Raw genomic sequence first — 17,894 nt, 5'->3', positions numbered from 1 at the left:
TGGTTACTAGTTAGGTTCGTTAACCACTGAGCCACGACAGGAACGCCTAAGAATTTTTTTTAAATGACACAAACAGCTGATCGATCAAGTGAAAAGAGTTTTGCTGTAAAGGGAACAAAGAATGAGACTGTAGCTGAAAAAGCACATAATGAGGTCAGAGGGAGGATATTTTAAAAATGGGAGCTACTATATGCTACTGGGACTAATCCAGAAGAGAAAGAAGAAAACCGATCAAAAGCAGAAGAGTAGAAATAAAGACCCTGAATAGGCACAAAGGTAGGAAGTTCCCAGGCTGAGGGTTGAATCGGAGCGGCAGCTGCAGGCCGATGCCACAGCTATAGCAACGTGGGATCTGAGCTGCATCTGTGACCTATGCTGCACTTTGCAGCAACACTGGATCCTTAACCCACTGAGCAAAGCCAGGGATTGAACCTACATTCTCATGGATGCTAGTCAGGTTCTTAACCCTCTGAGCCACAGCAGGAACCCCCCCCACCCCTTGTTTCCCCACCCCACCCCCTTTCAGCCGCACCCACAGCATATATAAGTTCCCTGGCCAGGGATCAAATTCGAGCCACATCTTCAACGTAGGCCACAGCTTTGGCAATGAAGGGTCCTTAACCACGGCACCACAGCAGGAACTCCAAGACTCCCCTTGTTTTAAACGTTCACTTTAGCTCACGGCTTGACCTTGATTCAACTAGGAGAGCGACAATATTGCCTCACTTTTATTCCTGACGTGAAAATTCCTCTAAGAAACATCAGCATTTGCCTAAACTCTAAGACAATGCAACGGCAAAGGATGGACGTTAAAATCTCACTATATGCGACTGCCTTCTTCCCAAACGCACTCATTGCTGGGTACCACTCATTCAGCTGGGTACCACTGTTGGTCTCCAATTCACGCCTTTGCCTTCGGGGTGAAGATGAGAACCACTGGGGACAGAGCACTGGTGTCACTTATTTTCTAAGAATGTCCAAGAAACGAGTGCCCAGTCTTCCTTAGATGATATTAGGGCATTTGAAGAGCTGGGGCACATGTGCGTCATTATCTCGGGGTGCTTCTTGGGAGGAAATCAGGCCGGTGGGGGCCTGGGTGTCCATCCTGGCCCTGACATCGATATCAGTAGGTGACACAGGACCAGACCTTGGGCCGGTCACACCTGCTGGCCCAGCACGGTAATGCCCACATCGCAGGATGAGCACAGAGCTCCCATGAGGTAACGTGTAGCGATGCTCTGAAAACTACAGCATCACGTGCACGGGACATGCTCTTAAGAACGGAATCAAATTTATGCTGATTTCCCCCTTGTCTTGTCAGCATCCTTCTCAAAAAACATTTTCCTGTCAACTTTATTTTAAAGTTAATCAATCAACTGTATAATAGGCTGCAAATCAAATCCTCAGAAAACAGGGATTTCCTTCGGAAGCAAGCGGTTTTTTTTTCCTTCTGAAGCAGGCGCCTCCTGCCAAGCCCAAACGTATGGGGGGGGGGCAGTTTTACTCCGTCTGTTTGCCTTTTCTCCCCCTTTTTCTTTCTCCCTCCCGTCTCCCATTTGGGATTTCCAGATTTTAAAGGGCCATCTAGATTTTTTTTTTTTTTTCCTAAACCTGAATCTGTGGATTTTGCTTTTCTTTCTACTCAAGAGAACTCTGACACCACGTCTGGTTCTGGCAGGAATTCCTCACCTTTCAACTTGGAAGATGCGGCGTGAAGGACCATACAATCTGCCCCAAAGGTGCCTGGAGATGCACTGAGAGCAGGAGCTGCTTCCATGGCACCAGCACGGAAAAGGCCAACAGCTCCTGAACAAAGGGTGATGCTGATGGGCACTGGGGCAGGTGACAGAGACTCAGGGCCTCGTACATCTGAGGCCTGCCCTCTCTCCAGTGACTGTCCTGGCACAGCATCCACCCAAAATTCACGTCTTGTTTTCTTGCTTGCTTTCTTTTTTTTTTTTTTTTTTTTGCTTTTTAGGGTTGTATCCACGGCACATGGAGGTTCCCAGGCTAGGGGTCGACTTGGAGCTGCAGCTGCCAGCCTATGCCACAGCCACAGCAACGCAGGTTCTGAGCCTCATCTGCAACCTATACCATAGCTCACGGCAATGCCAGATCCCCAACCCACTGAGCAAGGCCAGGGATCGAACAGACATCCTCTTGGATACTAGTCGGATTCACTTCCACTGCCCCACAGTGGGAACTCCCTAAAGTTCATTTTGATGCCACATCCAACCTCCTTTCATAACTACCCAAAGGCCAGGCAACTCCGAGAGAGGAAGGCTCCCAGCAACCCCCCAAAGCCTAGAATTGAGAAGCAGGGCAGCAAAGATGAAAAGAAAGCAGAGACCACATTAGCTCGACGTGGCTAACAGCAAAGACGATGACAAACCAGGCTATCGGGTTACTGAACCGTCCCCATTCCTCAGCCTGGCGGCTGGGTCTGGTTAGCGAGTCCAAGGCTGTGGCTGGAGATCTCATCCTAGGAATGCCGGCCAGAAACGCTTTTCCAGTGACCCACCAACCAACGAAGCAAAGAGCCCGAGGGCCGGGGTTGGGACCTGGCAAACTGTAAAAGTGCAGACGAGAGAGCCGGGCTGCTCTGAGACCCTGGGGGATTAGTCAGCACCCACATGTGCCGCAGGGAAACGCAACCTGGCCGCTTCTGAGAAGGCCCAGCTCCTGAGGGGGATGCACGATCCGCTTCTCATTCTCAGGGCTGGGTCTTGCACTTGACGGGGGCGGGGGCGGGGGGGGGGTGTTGAAGTTTTTATTTCTCAACAGCTGCTGCAAACCTGTGGGATCAAGCCAAAGCTAACACAGATGGAGGAGTCTTTGGGCTGCTCCTTGGCAAGGCAGGAGGAGCCTTCGTGGGCAAACTCGACCCCTGCCCTTCCACTGAGTTCGGACCACAGTTGGCAGCAGGCAAAGGAAGTGTCCCCACCCTTCCTAACCAAACGTGACCAGAGCCCACTATCCATGCGGTCTGACAGGGAACTCGCCCATCCCACTGTCCAATGTCAAGGCAGTGTACATACTAGAGGCTCCTCGGCACAGGCTCCGGAGCCCAGGTCAAACTCCGCTCCAGCCACTCGCTAGCTGGCAACCTCAGGCAAGCTACCCAGCTCTTAAGTTTTCTTTTCGTTCCTTTTTTGGTCCTTTTAGGGCTGCACTCGTGGCATATGGAAGTTCCCAGGCTAGGGGTCAAATTGGAGCTGCACCTGCCAGCCTATGCCACAGCCACAGCAATGAGGGATCTGAGCCACATCTGTGACCTACACCACAGCTCACAACACTGGATCCTTAACCCACTGAGCGAAGCCAGGGATCGAACCTGCGTCCTCATGGACACTGTGTTGGGCTCTTAACCCCCTGAGCCACAACGGGAATTCCAACACATGGTTTTCTCACTTGCAAAATGGGGATGACAGTACCTGCATCGCACTGGGCTGTTGTGAAGCTTAAATGTGTTACATAAAGTGCTTGGAATAGGGCCCGAAACAGACTAGGGTCTATTATAGGTGTCAGCTGCCATTATGAATATCAATTATCATTGTTGCTGTTATTCTTACCCCAGGACCATGCTAAAGGCTCCAGTGGGAACTTGTCCTCACACCCCCAGAGTTAAGACCAAACCTTGCTTCTGAGGCGTGATTCCCAGCGTGTGATTTGGCCTGGGACTAGCATAGCAGTTGGCCAGATACAGTGCTTGGCACATGGCATGTGTTCCGTAAATGACGCTGAGCTAATGGAGAAACGAATGAATAGAAGGAAGAGAAAGAGGAAACACGGTCAGTGGGTCGGCCAGACTGGAGGCCCAGCTCCACAGTCAAGTCCAGCTTGTTTAAAGGGCCTCTTGGACAAGCAGGTTAAGGATCTGGTGTTATCACTGCAGCTGTTCGTGTCGCTGTTGTGTTTTCAATCCCTGGGCCTGGGAACTTCTGCGTACTGAAGGCATGGCCAAAAAAACAAACAGAAAGGCTTCTTGATTCCTTTTTTTGTTTTTGGCCACGCCCACAGCATGCAGAGGTTCCCAGGCCAGGGATCGAACCCTTGCCACAGCAGCCACCTGAGCTACTGCAGTGACAACATTGGATCCTTACCCTGCTACACCACCAGGGAACTCCTAAAGGGCTTTGCCAGGACTAAGAGTCTTCCTTTTTCCTTGAGATCCTTGGGGGGGGGTGGGCACAAAAGGCTCTTTATTTTTATTTTTTGTCTTTTTATTAGGGCTGCACCTGAAGCTATGGAAGTTCCTGGGCTAGGTGTCTAACTGGAGCTGCAGCTGCCAGCCTACGCCATAGCAGTGCTGGATCCGTAACCCACTGAACGAGGCCGGGGATCGAACTCAAGTCTTCATGGATATGAGTCAGGTTCGTTATCGCTGAGCCACGAGAGAACTCCCCAGAAGGCTCTTTAAACTGCAGAATAAATTAACCCCAACAAATCCTAGTGAAATTAGAGCTCCTCTCCCTTTGCCTAATAGTTCCTCTGATCCCCTCCACTTCCCGGCTCTCCTCCGCCTGGAGCAACACAGAGAAGGACCAGTGAAATCAGGAAGAGGTGCGGGTGGGCTGGACCAGGCTGATGGGAACCTCCGCCAGCTTAGGAGAAATCAAAGCCTTCGCTGTGGATACAGCCCTGAAGCCAGATGAACTAGCAGTCTCCCCTTCAGTGCAGCTGGTTCAGAAAGCAGTCCTGCGCCCTAAGGGGCGTAGAGCGGGAGGTTAACAAAATGGCACGTCCCCGACACTTTCTGCAGACAAAAGGCGCCAGGCATGAAACACACCACGCACCCAGCTTGTGGGTCCATCTCTGCTACTCCAGGATTGTAGTAAAAGAAAATGACAAGACAGAGCAGAAGGGACATTAGAAGTTTACTCTTCATTTCTCCAAATCTCAGAATAGCAAAATTTCTAGCTGCTTTACAGCTGACAGAGCCAGGCTGCAGAAGACAGCAGAGATTTCTCGGGTGGGATGCACTTTCACTATCCATCAAAGCGCTGCAGGGGACGCGAAGGTGGAGGGAGATGCCAGGCCTGCCTTCAGGAACCTTACAGTTTAGAAGTGGAAAATGCAGGCCGACCCATGGTGGCTCAGCGGATTAAGAACCTGACTAGTATCCATGAGGATGTGGGTTCGATCCCTGGCCTCGTTCAATGGGTTAAGGATCTGGCATGACTGTGGCTGTGGCGTAGGCCGGGATCAGCAGCTTCAATTTGAACCCTAGCCTGGGAACTTCCCTATGCTGTGGGTATGGCCCTAAAAAAAGAAGTGGAAAATGGTAAAAATGTTGAGTATTACGTTATATCTATTTTACTCCCACACACAAAAGTGGAGCTACAACTACGTCTGTACAGGCGGCCACTGCCAAGGAGAAGTGAGCAAAAAGGGCCAGAAGGAAGCCTGGCTCCATCCTCGCTTAGTGAATGTGCCAGGAATGGCTCTGTGTGTTCAATCAAACACTCTTACTTTGCAAACATTTTCCATGTAACCACTTTGATTCCAAAGATGGGCAGCCCCAAGAACCAGCAGCTCAGGGCTGAGTTCGGTTTGTGTGGGTCTGCTCAATCTCCACTCAACATTTTTGTCACTCAGATGGCAGCATGGTGTGGGTAAAAAGGTGAAGAACATGGTTCTGGGACTGGACTGCCTGGGTTCAAATGCCAACTCTGCTACATCCCTGCTGGGTGACCTGGGGCAAGTTACTTTACCTCTCTGAGCCACTCATGAGTAAAATGAGGATTATAGGAACACTTGCTCCACATTGTTGCTGTTGGAATGCAATGGGTTAATATACATAGAAGGCTCAGAACACTGCCTGAGAACAATGAACAGGGTAAGGGTTCAACAAATGTCAGAAATGAGGAGGAGGCTGAAAGAGGACGCTGCCATTTCTCCTGGACTCTAAGTGGACCCATGGCAGCTGTGGATTCTCATCGTGGAGGAGGGGGGATGGAGGGAATGACTTCTTAGGACTTGCAACACTGGGGACACGCATAGACAGAGGAATTGGGTGGGTGGGAGACAGCTCAACAGAGTAAATGCAAAATTCTCCCAGATTCCTCCTGCTGCGGGGACTTGCCAAGTTAAGAGTCTCACTTTGCTCTGCAAGATATTCTTTCACAAGAGCAGTCACTTCGCTGCCAGTGTGAGGTGGAGGAGCTGAAGCTCCCTCTTCCCTGTATCTCTGTATCCAAGAGATGTCTGTCCCTGCCAGCGCCCCCCGCCCCCACCCCGGCACCTTGCTGGCTGTCAGGAAGCTCCACTTCCATTTCAACTGGTCGCTCCAGAGTGCTGTCACGTACTCTGCTGGCTTTGCTGGGCAGCAGAAATTGACAGAGCATTGTAAATCCACTATAATAAAAAATAAAATAAAATAGACGACTAACAGCACCTACTGTACAGCACAGGGAGGCCCACTCAGTGTTCTGTAATAACCTATATGGGAAAAAGAATGGATGTATGTACATGTATAACTGATTCACTTTGCTGTACGCCTGAAACCAATACAACACTGTAAACCAACTATACCCCAATAAAATTAAAAAAAAGAAAAAGAAAAGACTCTGCCAGTTCCCAAGCTAAGGGGTGAACCCTGTGCTTCTATCGGGTGGAGCACGGAACCAGCACCGTCCTTTATCCTTCCGCCAAGCGGACCGCTGTGCTCTGGGGCCCCCCAACCTCGCTGCATCAGTGCAGGAGGGAAACACGTGCAGCAGCTGAGAGCAAAGGCTCCAGGGGCAGACGGCCTGGGTCTCAATCCTGGCTCTGCCCCTCGGGCAATGAGCCCCCCCAAGCCTCACTGTCCTCAGTGGCAAAAGGGTCCTGTGGTACCTACTTCCGAGGGTTAACGGTGAGGATAGATAATCCACATGATGCGCTTAGAACCGTCCCTGGCGCACAGCAGACACCCACACGGGAACACTTCTAATGGGTGTCCCTCTGGATTCTATGAGTACAGAAGCTGATGAGATCTTTCCGATGAAAGCCCACTTAGGGCAGTGGGCCCTGTGCATCATCAAACGGCAAGGGCACTCAAGAAGCAGCATTTCACTACCCCAGATAAAACAGACAGCCAGGAGTTCCTGGTGGCCTAACCGGTTAAGGATCTGGAGATGTTGCTGCAGCAACTTGGGTCACGTCCATGGCACAGGTTCGAACCCTGGCCCGGGAACTTCCCCATGCCACAGGCACCGCCAAAAATTAAAAATAATAAAATAGCCAACAAAGACCTACTGTGTAGCTCAGGGAACTATACTTAATAATATTTTGCAATAACCTAAAAGGGAAAAGGACAGGAAAGAGAATAGATATGTATATGTATAATGAATCACTTTGCTATACACCTGAAGCTCACATGACATTATAAATCACCGATACTTCAGTTAAAAAAATTTCAGAGGAGTTCCTGTTTTGGCGCAGCAGAAACGAATCCAACTAGGAACCATGATGCTGCAGGTTTGATCCCTGCCTTGCTCAGTGGGCTGAGGATCCGGCATTGCTGTGAGCTGTGGTGTAGGTCGCAGACATGGCTTGGATCTGGCATTGCTGTGGCTCTGGCGTCGGCCGGAGCCCTGGACTGGGAACTTCCACGTGCCGTGGGTGTGGCCTTAAAAAGGACAAAAGACAAAAAAAAAAAAAAAAAAAAATTGGGGGGTTCCTTCTTTGGCTCAAGGGGATTGGTGGCATTTCTGGAGCACTGGGATGCAGGTTCAATCCCTGGCCCAGTACAGTGGGTTAAGGATCTGGCATTGCCACAGCTGTAGTGTAGGTTGCAACTGCGGCTCAGATCTGATCCCTGGCCTGGGAACGCCATATGCCATGGGGCAGCCAAAAAAAAAAGTAAAAATAATTTAAAAAGCAACTTCATTTAAAAAAAATTTTTTTTTTCCCTAAAGAAAAAAAAGAGCAGTGTTTGACAACAGCAATCAGAACACCACAGGGCCACTGGTCCCTGCCAGGGCTGGGTCCCAGAATAATCCACACAAATAAATACAGACTAGTTTACAAGAGACCTCCTGCCAGAAGGCAAGCAGATGGACTCTGACAAAGGAAGGGAGAGCAGCGGCAGCGTCTCTGCTTCCCCAGCAGCAGCTCTGGGCGCGGGCGAAAGCTCCACTTCTGGAAATGAAGAGACTTTCCTGACCAGCACTCAACCTGTGGGTCCTTCTTCCTCGCAACGGGGACGGGTGTGTGTGTGACGGGTGTGTGTGTGTGTGTGTGTGTGTGTGTGTGTGCCAAAACAACTAAGTAATGGCCACTAATTCCATGTGCAACCACCAAAGACAAGAGGGGCTGATGGTGGCCATGGCAGCGGGCACGAGAAGACAGAACATTTAAAAAGTGCTGTTGCACGTGGCCCAGAGGCCTGGCTTGGCTGCTGCAGTTTTGCAACCCTGGTGAGGAAGGCCACGGGGGGTTACCATGAAAGAGGCTGCAGCTTGTCTGCAGCCAGCAGTCAAGAGGGAGCTGATATAAGTCAGCTATACACCAATAAAATAAAATTTTAAAAAAGGAGCGGAGAGGAAGTTGAGGCAGGCACGCACTAAGGGACAGTGGCCGCCACCTCCGCCTCCCTCCCTCCCTCTTCCCTAGGAATCGCTCCCCAAGTAACTTCGCTACTAGACTTCCTTTCAGAAAACTGTACTTTCAGACTGGCTTCTCCATCGACACCACCACCAACCAATTCAAGAGATAAGAAAGGATGCCCACTGGAGTTCCCATCGGGGCTCAGTGGTAACAAACCCGACTAGTATCCATGAGGACGCAGGTTCGATCCCTGGCCTCGCTCAGTGGGTTAAGGATCCAGTGTTGCTGTGGCTGTGGTATGGGTCACAGACACAGTTCTGATTTGGCCCCTAGCCTGTGAACTTCCATATGCTGCGGGTGTGGCCCCAAAAAGATAAAAAAAGAAAAAAAAAAGATACCCACAAACATAAACACCAAAATACATAAACAAATAGATGTTTTCCTCTCACCCTTTTCCAAAAGTGCTGAAATGAAGCAGATTCCTCCATTCCTCTCATTCAGCTCGGACTTAAAGTCCTGTTCCCCAACCCTTGGAACCTGGTCCCACTTGCAGCACCCATGACAGAGGCTCACGACGCTGCCATACGACCTTCTGCCCTAACGACTCAATAGGCCAGGAGATGAGCCGCTGCCAGGAACACAAAGGGACATGTGGGTGCCAAGTTCTTTCTGGTCGACACCACAGATGGGGGGGCGGGCTGCTCTGTTTCCCCACTGCAGCGTTCACACGCTGACAGAGGGATTTCCTAAAGCCCATCTGGTATAAAAGCCTCGACTGGGCAGAGTGGTTTGGAAGAGCCAGGGGGTGGCCAGCAGTCGCAGATGCCATCAAGAAAGAAGAACTGAAGATGTGGCCGGGAGTTTTCAGAGGACAGAGGCCAAGGAGCCAGGCTTGGTCTGGAATCAGAGAGACCACGTCCCAGCCCGCAGGGCGGTCGCTTCTGGGGGATAGGGTTTCTGCGGCTGTGTCATCGTGGATCCCTCTGCTGACACTATCGGGAAAGTTTGCCCACACTCACCCTGAGCAGTGTGTTTTTACTGGAACACTGGGGGCTTGTGTCTGCCACCTCCTTTGAGAGATGTGTTCCCACACAGAGTTCAACCCAGGCTGCTTAAGTTCATATTAAGGAGAGGTAAATTCTGAGCTTCGGCACCCCAGGTTTCTATAAGGGCCTATGAGGTTAAAACAAAACCAGAAGGGAAGAAAGCAACCCTAGGCACAAAGGATCGGGGAAAGGAAGAGTACCAGTCTTGGAGATGTGGGCATTCTGCTGGAGGAAGCTGCTTGTCAGGGCAATGGTATCGCCCACCCTCCCCCCTCCATGGCAAGAAAATGGTAGATGCCATCAATTCACACTCACACACACACTCCCTACACCCCCAACCAACCCATCCCTTGTAGCGCAATACAAAATGTAAGGCCATCAAAATCTGGAAACTGGCTATAGCTGATGAAGGGACTTTTGCAAAACAAACAAACAAAAAACCCTACAACAACCAGCAAGGTTTTGTTTTCTTTTAAATTTAAAAAAAATCCACATTGGAGTTCCTGTTGTGGCGCAGTGGTTAACAAATCCGACTAGGAACCATGAGGTTGCGGGTTCGATCCCCGCCCTTGCTCAGTGGGTTAAGGATCCAGTGTTGCCGTGAGCTGTGGTGTAGGTCACAGACGAGGCTTGGATCCTGCATTGCTGTGGCTCTGGGTGTAGGTCACAGGCCGGCAGCTACAGCTCTGATTAGACCCCTAGTCTGGGAACTTCCATATGCCATGGGAAGCAACCCTAGAAAAGGCAAATAGACAAAAAAAAAAAAAAAAAATCCATACTAAGAAATCTTTTTCATCTGCAAACAGACCTTCGCCCAGGAGACGGTGTTAGCGCAGGTTCCTGAGGTGGGACAAGCACGCTCCCCCAGCCGCCTCGGCTCTGGGTGGGCTGACAAACCACGACCATGGAGCTCCAGGCTCTGATTTTCTACTAACTCTCAAACTCAGCACTTGAATGGCATGTCCAGCATGGACGTACTCACACAATAGGACCCTTATAGGCAGGGACCACAGTGAAAAGATCCATCGAGAAAGAGAGTGCGATCTCATCAACTACGGGAACAGGGGACTTAAAGATGTGACGTGATCCGCCCAGGCAACAGCAGAAGCGAATTGCACCCTTGCAGGATCCGATGGTGTTCATCCTGCCGGGGCTCCAAACCAAAGATCATCTTGTGTCTCCTTCATGAGACCAGCTCCTCCAGGGAACTCGATCTTACGATGCTTTTGCATCCTTGGTGCCTCGCATCCAGTAGGTGCTCCGTAGAGCAGGATGACGGTGATGATTTGATGGGATGTTCAGGCCAAGAAAGGGGTATGGTTCGTAGCTTCTCACTTTCGACTCTACAGATGCAGCATGAAAAACAAGCAAGCCTGTATTTCATCCTTGCACATTCACAATGGTTCCTCAACAGCTACTAAATAAGCTGTTATCCAGAAAAGAAATCAGGCGAACAGCTCAAAACTCAGCTTCCAGGAGATCAGGAATGCGATTGCGTAACACCCACTAACCCAAGTGCTATAAATTACACGTCAGCAGACTGAGCATTTCCATGTCCTCTCTCCAAATGAAATCAGGGGCAGGAAGTGCGGTGTGTGAGAATTTCAGAGATGTTTATCATTTCAGCACCACCCATACCTGTTCCACCCTGGAGCCCATTAGCACTCAGCAGAGTGCACCCTTCAATTTCCTACTTGATTGTTCGTTCATCAGGGTTTTCTGTTTGGTCCTTTTTCTTTTTTTTTTCCCCCTTGCCCTGGCAGCAGAGAATGCTCTGTTTCTTGGCAGAACTTTCTGAATGCCCAGTCAAACCCCTTGTGACCACTTTCCTGCTTCAGGAAGTCCCCCCCCCCCACCCCGGAGCCCCAGCCAAATGACAAGAGGAGGAAAGGAAACATTTACAATGATGTGAGAAATTCCCACTCTGGGGAAAAAAAAAAAAAAAAAGATCAAAGCAGAAAGTCATCAGGGAGCATTCTGCACAGAGCCTGGCACAGGAAGGTCCTTCCATAAACTGGACTGGATTGGTCCATGATGGGAACAACACTGCCTCACTCCAGCAAGCCCGGCTCCTCCAGAGCTGTGAAACCAGAGTCTAGCCACGCTGCTATGTGCTCCAGACCAGCTGTCTCCTGAGCAAAGGGAATCGTATCCCATACGTAGAAGCTGTGCTCGCTGTGCTCCGAGACGCCTTTATCTAGAAATGCATTGTGCCTGCATTGTTCCCCTCCGCCAGCCCTCGAAATGAAAGGGTTCCCGGGCACAATGAAATAAAGAACAGCAGGGAGAGAGAAAGAGGGAGGTAAATTGTTTGGAAAAGTAGAAGACGGGGTGGAAAAGATGAAATTCAAGACAGATGTGTGAGAGCTGCAAACATATGTCCTTGAATTTATGCATCCAAGTGATTCATGTAGATTAAGTAAGAAAGAGCTACGTACCCGGTACGGAAATAAATATGGGTGTCGGTACAGAACAAAGTATCACATCCCCCTGTTCTTACAAAGAAACATCGGTTCGCATCTCTTGTTCTGCTAAATAAAGCTGTTAGAAAACAAGGCAAGGGAAGGATCTGAGATGAAATTATTAATTAAGCCGAGAGTCTCTGTCACTCTCAGCGGGATGTCAACTACCACCAATTTATTTCCAGTTATTGAATGTTATTTCTTATCTGTGAAAGGTACGGCCGCTGCTTGCTTTAACATGAGCAGCATTAAAAAAAAAAAAAAAAAATCAGAGTATTTGCCAAGTTAATGTCTGACCATTAAGAAAAAAAAAATCAAGCAGGAAATTTCGACGGGCGTTTCCACAGAAACACAAAAGTCTAAGACACTGGCCGGAAAGACATTTTTACAATGCAGTATTAGTGTGTGCTGTTGAACTTTCAAACAGCTAACTCCAAGGGGCCGCCACACAATTGGTTCCAAATGCCTTGTTCAGAGAAAAAAACACGGGCGGCCCGCCTTGCCGGTTACTGGCTCTCGGTTTGAGACTTCAGATAGAAACAAGAAAGAGGAAAACACAGTGAAGGGCCTGGCTGGCTGCAAGATGCGCTGGTTACATGGGGCTGAAGCAGCATCCGAGGACGTGATACAGGTGCTAAGGAGCATCCAGGTGGGTTGAGCATCACCCTCGGCAGAACAGCCGGCCTACACCATGCACAGGCCAAGGCGCTCATTCAACAAGAGGCATTTACCCAGCATCAGAACCCTACCAAGTACGTGCGCCGGATGCTATGGGCTATAGAGATGCAGGACAAAGGTCCTGCCTCCCAGGGAGGAATGGCTGACAGGTACCCGGACCTGCTCGCTGTTGGGATGCTCCACCCGAGTTGCCGGACCCTGTCCCCACAGTGGGGACCCTGGGAACATGTCTGTTCTGTGGGTGCCCACGTGGGGCTACAGGAGACTGTGGCAGGTGTGGACGCTGGATCTGAGCCCAGTCCTACACTCTCCTGGGACTTGAGAAATTGAAAACAAAGTCTGATGCAGTAAGGGCAGGGCTTCCCAACCAGGGTGCCTCAGAGAGGCTAGAGGGGGGGTCCACATCCATCCTCTCAGCCCTCTGCGCAGCTTGAGCCCCCCACCCCCACCCTTCCACACGCCCTCGGCCTCTGGTGACAACCTGCCTCGTCCTTTTATCCCAGAAGACACACAGTGATCATTTCCTAAGTGTGCAAGGATGTGGAGAAGGTGAGGCACGGTGAGCCGATAGTGGAGGTGGGGACAAAAACTCATGTCAAATGAAATACAAAAAAAAAAAAAAAAAAGGGAGTTCCCGTCGTGGCACAGTGGTTAACGAATCCGACTAGGAACCATGAGGTTGCGGGTTCGGTCCCCGCCCTTGCTCAGTGGGTTAACGATCCGGTGTTGCCGTGAGCTGTGGTGTAGGTTGCAGACGCGGCTCAGATCCCGCGTTGCTGTGGCTCTGGCGTAGGCTGGTGGCTACAGCTCCAATTGGACCCCTAGCCTGGGAACCTCCATATGCCGCGGGAGCGGCCCAAGAAATAGCAACAACAACAAAAGACAAAAGACCAAAAAAAAAAAAAAAAAAAAAGGAGTTCCCGCTGTGGTGCAGTAGGTGAAGGATCTGGCATCGCCACAGCGGTGGTGCAGGTCACAGCTCCAGCTCGGACTGGATCCTTGGCCTGGGAACTTCCAGATGCCGCAGGGGGGTGGGGGGGAGGGGCAAAAAAATGAAAAAATAACATGGAGGCAGGAATGGCCTCGCTGGGGCAGGGACAAGGAAGGAAGTGACATCTAGCACAGCCCCCAATTCTTAAAGAAACAGAGATAGGACAGTGAGGAAGAGGGACACCAGAGCGTCGAGAAGCAAATGAGAGGCGCGGCACAGTCCCTGAGGGTGAGCGGGACCCGTTTCTGAAACCCCGCTGCGCCCCAGCTGAACCTTATTTCCTGAATCTGGTTCCCTGGGTGGTGAATAACTGTATTCTGAGAGCCGGGGCCGAGCTGCTGATGCCAGCTGGGTGAATTTCTGTTCTTTGTAAACAAGTCCGAACGAAGACAGATGTGGGGGGTACGTGCGCTCCCTGCTTCACACACTGAGGAAGAAAAGCAAAATTATGTTAAGCTTTTAACCCTTTCCAACCTCCTTCTCCTCCAGGCCTCTTCTCTCGTCACCGCAGGAGCCTTCCCCGGGCTGGGGACGCAGAGACGGGAGCAGGCGACGCACCGAAGATGACGGAGCAAATCGGGAGCCAGGGCCTCTGCTCTCCGCCAGCCACCAACCCTTTAAATATAGAACTCTGACATGTGAACCCAAAATACTACACGTGGATGGAAGAGAAATCTGCCGGCCTCTCTGACTTTTGGGTCAAAGGGAAGGTGGCCGGGGGGGACACGCACTGTCACAAACTTGCCGAGAAGAAAGTAGCCTTTTTCATGTGTTTTATATCCTTGCAAATCTCTTTTGTTTTTATTTAAAATGTTTTATCGTTTTTATTGATGTACATTGAAATACATATAGAAATATAAATCTTATAATTGAAATGCACACACACACATTTTTAGTTCCCAAGGAGAGGGTGGCGCTCCTTTCAGGGACATCTTGCATTCTTTGTGGCTCCAGGAAACAGTGCCCTGAGATGAGTCAGAAGGGAAGAAAGCCTGAGGTTTCTTCCACAAGACACGATGCATGGCTACTCTAATGAAAGACAGGGAAAAAAAAAAAAAAAAACCATGTCCGCTTTCCCAAGGTATAAGAGCATGTGTGACATTCGGAAGCAATACAGCAAGTCCTTTCCAACTCTGAGTCTCCAAACACAGCTGGGCGAGGGGCGGTCCTCTGCAGACGCTCCAAGGCCAAGGACATGGGCACCTTCCTGTGCGCTGATTCCAGAAGCCACTGGTGCCACCGAACCCAAACAGCCGGGGTGCGTAAAGTTTCTGAGGTTGCAAGTGGCCTGACTTTCTCCTCCGGGACAGAGAGGTCCCAGTGAATCAGACCTTGAATATGCCACTAATCACTCGCCTCCGGAAATGTAAACTGCTGAGGCCTTCTGAATAGAAACCACACGCAGATGGCTTCCCCAGAAGAGCGCACGGGCTTTCTGGGACACGCTGACCACTTTCAAGAGCGCAATAATCCTGTCAACCTTCAGCAGAACCGAACTGTTAAATGTCAACAAGCCTCCAGCGGGGCTCCGGACCACCCAGACAATCATCTGTGTCCAAGAGCAGGGAAATTCACCCAGGACGCCACCGTGTCCTGAGGCTCTGTTCTCTGCTTGCACCAGTGCCGATCCAGGGCTCCCCAGGCCGAAACGAAGGAGGCCGGGACCGAGCTGGGGAGGTGGGGAGGCCTGCTGGCTCCTCCGAGGGCCGCTCCAGCTGCAGACGGCGTGGGAAATGCCCAGAAAGCAGGAGCCGAGGCCGGCAGGGAAGCTGAGAGGCAGCGGGTGCGAGGTTCCCCGTGTCCCCACCCCCGAGGTCACCGCGGGGGCCAGGCAGAGAGAGCAGAGGGACGTGGGCCAGGCTGGGCCAGCGAGCTCACTCCTCCGACAAAGTCACTTCCGCTGCCAACCGGGAAGGTGGCTGTCCTTGCCTCGCCCGGTTGTTCTAAGCATTAGACGAGATGGAAAATTCAGATGGCCCAGACTTCCCCAGCGCAGTGGTTCACATATTGCATTTACAGTTGGTGCCCCGCAACTCTCTTATTGACTTATTTTGCTTTGCATAAATCTTTTTTCAAACATATTTGGAAAGGAAATTCGATATTGCGGTTGTAAACAGAAAACCAGGACCGCTGACCATAAATAGAGTGTCAAATAAAAAGAACAAAACTCAAACAATTATTAAATTTGATCCAGCCCCTGTTGCCGGCAGAAGGCTTGGAGGTCTGCTTTCTCCATAGAGAAGGGGATGAGAGAGTGTTCCAGAGCGCTCAGGACGGGGTGCACGTCAAGACTTCCTCCGGCTCTAACCAGAGACTTGAAACGAAGAATGGAAAAACATGATGGAGCAAAACCAGCGGCTCCAATCCCAGGAACAGCCCTGCCACCTCACATTCCTTAGGTGCTGTGCCAGCAGAGGCAGTGGTGAGAAGGGAGATGGGGGGGCATGCCAGCCAGGGCCCCATGGTCTCCAGAAAACTCTGCCAGGGAGGAAACCCTGCTGGCTCGATCTCAGCTTTCCTGCCATGTGGGGACATCAGGACAGCTTCTCTGCCTCAGCCACGGCCCGTGGCGCCTCCATCAAGGAACCTCATAAAATTCACCCCGACCAGGAAGCTGGCAAGGTTCCCCCAAACACTTAGGGTTACACTTATGCCAAACTTTATCGGCCCTTATGAAGGAGGCCTGGAGTTCCAGCAAACACTGCACAGGGGAAGAAAAAGCTTCCCCAGTGATGCTTTCTTCTTCTTCTTTTTTTTTTTTTGGCTGTACCCGCAGCCTATGGAAGTTCCCAGGCCAGGGATCGAACCTACACCTAAGCAGTCATCAGCACCACTGCAGAGACAACCCTGGATCCTTAACCCACCGAGCCACCAGGGGACTCCTGTTCAAGAGATTTTAGATGATCACTCTCTGCTCACCTGAGCAAGGTTGTAAAAATTTAAATGTTTTCCTTTTTAAATTTTTTTTTCTTTTTATGGCCCCACCAGTGGCATAAGGAAGTTCCCAGGCTAGAGGTCAAAATCAGAGCCGCAGCTGCCAGCCTACACCACAGCTACAGCCACACCGATCCCAGCCACGTCTGCGACCTACACCACAGCTCACAGCAACACTGGGTCTTTAACCCCCTGAGCGAGGCCAGGGATCGAACTCACATCCTCGTGGACACCATACCAGGTTCTTAACCCAGTGAGCCACAGCGGGAACTCCAAACGTTTCAATGTTTGCACACCCTAACGCAGAGTAAGAGGAGAGGCTGAACGTAGTGGCCCCAGCAACTCAGCCCTCAAATCTCCTGGGTCCCATTGTGTCCTAAGAAGCACCAGGGACAGCTATGCCCCGAGAGAAAAGGTATCACTTTCTACCCAACCCAAAATATCTCCCCTAAGGCTAATAAAAAATGGACCACTCTCCTAGAATCAATTTATCCTGTATGTTCTGCTTATGAATACATCTGTTGAAAAAGGTTGGGTTTTTTTTTTTTTTTTTTTTTTTTTTTTGCTTTTTAGGCCTGCACCCGCAGCATATGGAGCTTCCCAGACTAGGGGTCAAATGGGAGCTACAGCTGCTGGCCTACACCATAGCCACAGCAACGCCAGATCCCTGACCCACTGCGGGAGGCCAGGGATCGAACCCGCATGCTCATGGCTATTAGACTCGTTTCCACTGCGCCCCAATGGGAACTCCCCTTTGTTGAAAAGTTCTGTTTGCATTAGTACAGCTCTCCTAGAAAATACGCCCTAGAAGAAAGCAACTCTCCCATTCTTCAACGAGTATAGACACAGCCCTATCTGATCCACCTCCAGTTCTGGCAGCCAAATACCCACAAACATTTAGCTCTGCCATGGGATATGCAGAATAAATTAAGGGTTTTTTTTTTTGTTGGGGGGGGCGTATCATAAAACAAGCCTCTAAGTCTAAAGACGCTGTGTACCTTGGCAGGGGAAATGTATGCGCTACAGCAAATCCTATCCACGGTGCCAGAGAACTCGATCAAAACCAGCAGAAAATGATCCCGGTCACATGAGACAGGCAACTCAACAGCAGTCCCCGAAGGGAGGCAGAGATAAGGGGGTCCAAGCCAGCCTCGCATCTGCCAAGATTCTTTTTAGTGACGGCTAAAGAAAGAAAAGGCTGAAAACCCTAAGTACGAGCAGGCAGGCACTCTAATGCCAGGGCCTTTGTAG

The 17,894-nt window shown here is 50.6% G+C and overlaps 1 protein-coding gene and 1 long non-coding RNA gene across 2 annotated transcripts in view; one reads left to right on the top strand and one right to left on the bottom strand.

Annotated features, from left to right (window-relative positions):
- NXN (nucleoredoxin) overlaps window positions 1-17,894 on the bottom strand; it is a 167,468-nt gene that overhangs the window by 30,710 nt on the left and 118,864 nt on the right. The gene's annotated exons all lie outside the window — the stretch shown is intronic.
- Window positions 13,835-15,876, top strand: LOC102157703 (uncharacterized). Its single transcript, XR_297679.4, has 2 exons — window positions 13,835-13,937; window positions 14,199-15,876. It is a non-coding gene; the product is annotated as an uncharacterized LOC102157703 (long non-coding RNA).

This window comes from Sus scrofa, chromosome 12 (assembly GCF_054392235.1).
Source record: "Sus scrofa isolate SSC_HxYL_T2T_F1_AM1 chromosome 12, Sscrofa_HxYL_maternal_Yorkshire_Landrace_v2.0, whole genome shotgun sequence".
Classification (NCBI taxonomy): Eukaryota; Metazoa; Chordata; class Mammalia; order Artiodactyla; family Suidae; genus Sus; species Sus scrofa.
The sequence above is the reverse complement of the archived record's forward strand: the minus strand, read 5'-3'. Positions and strand labels throughout refer to the sequence as shown.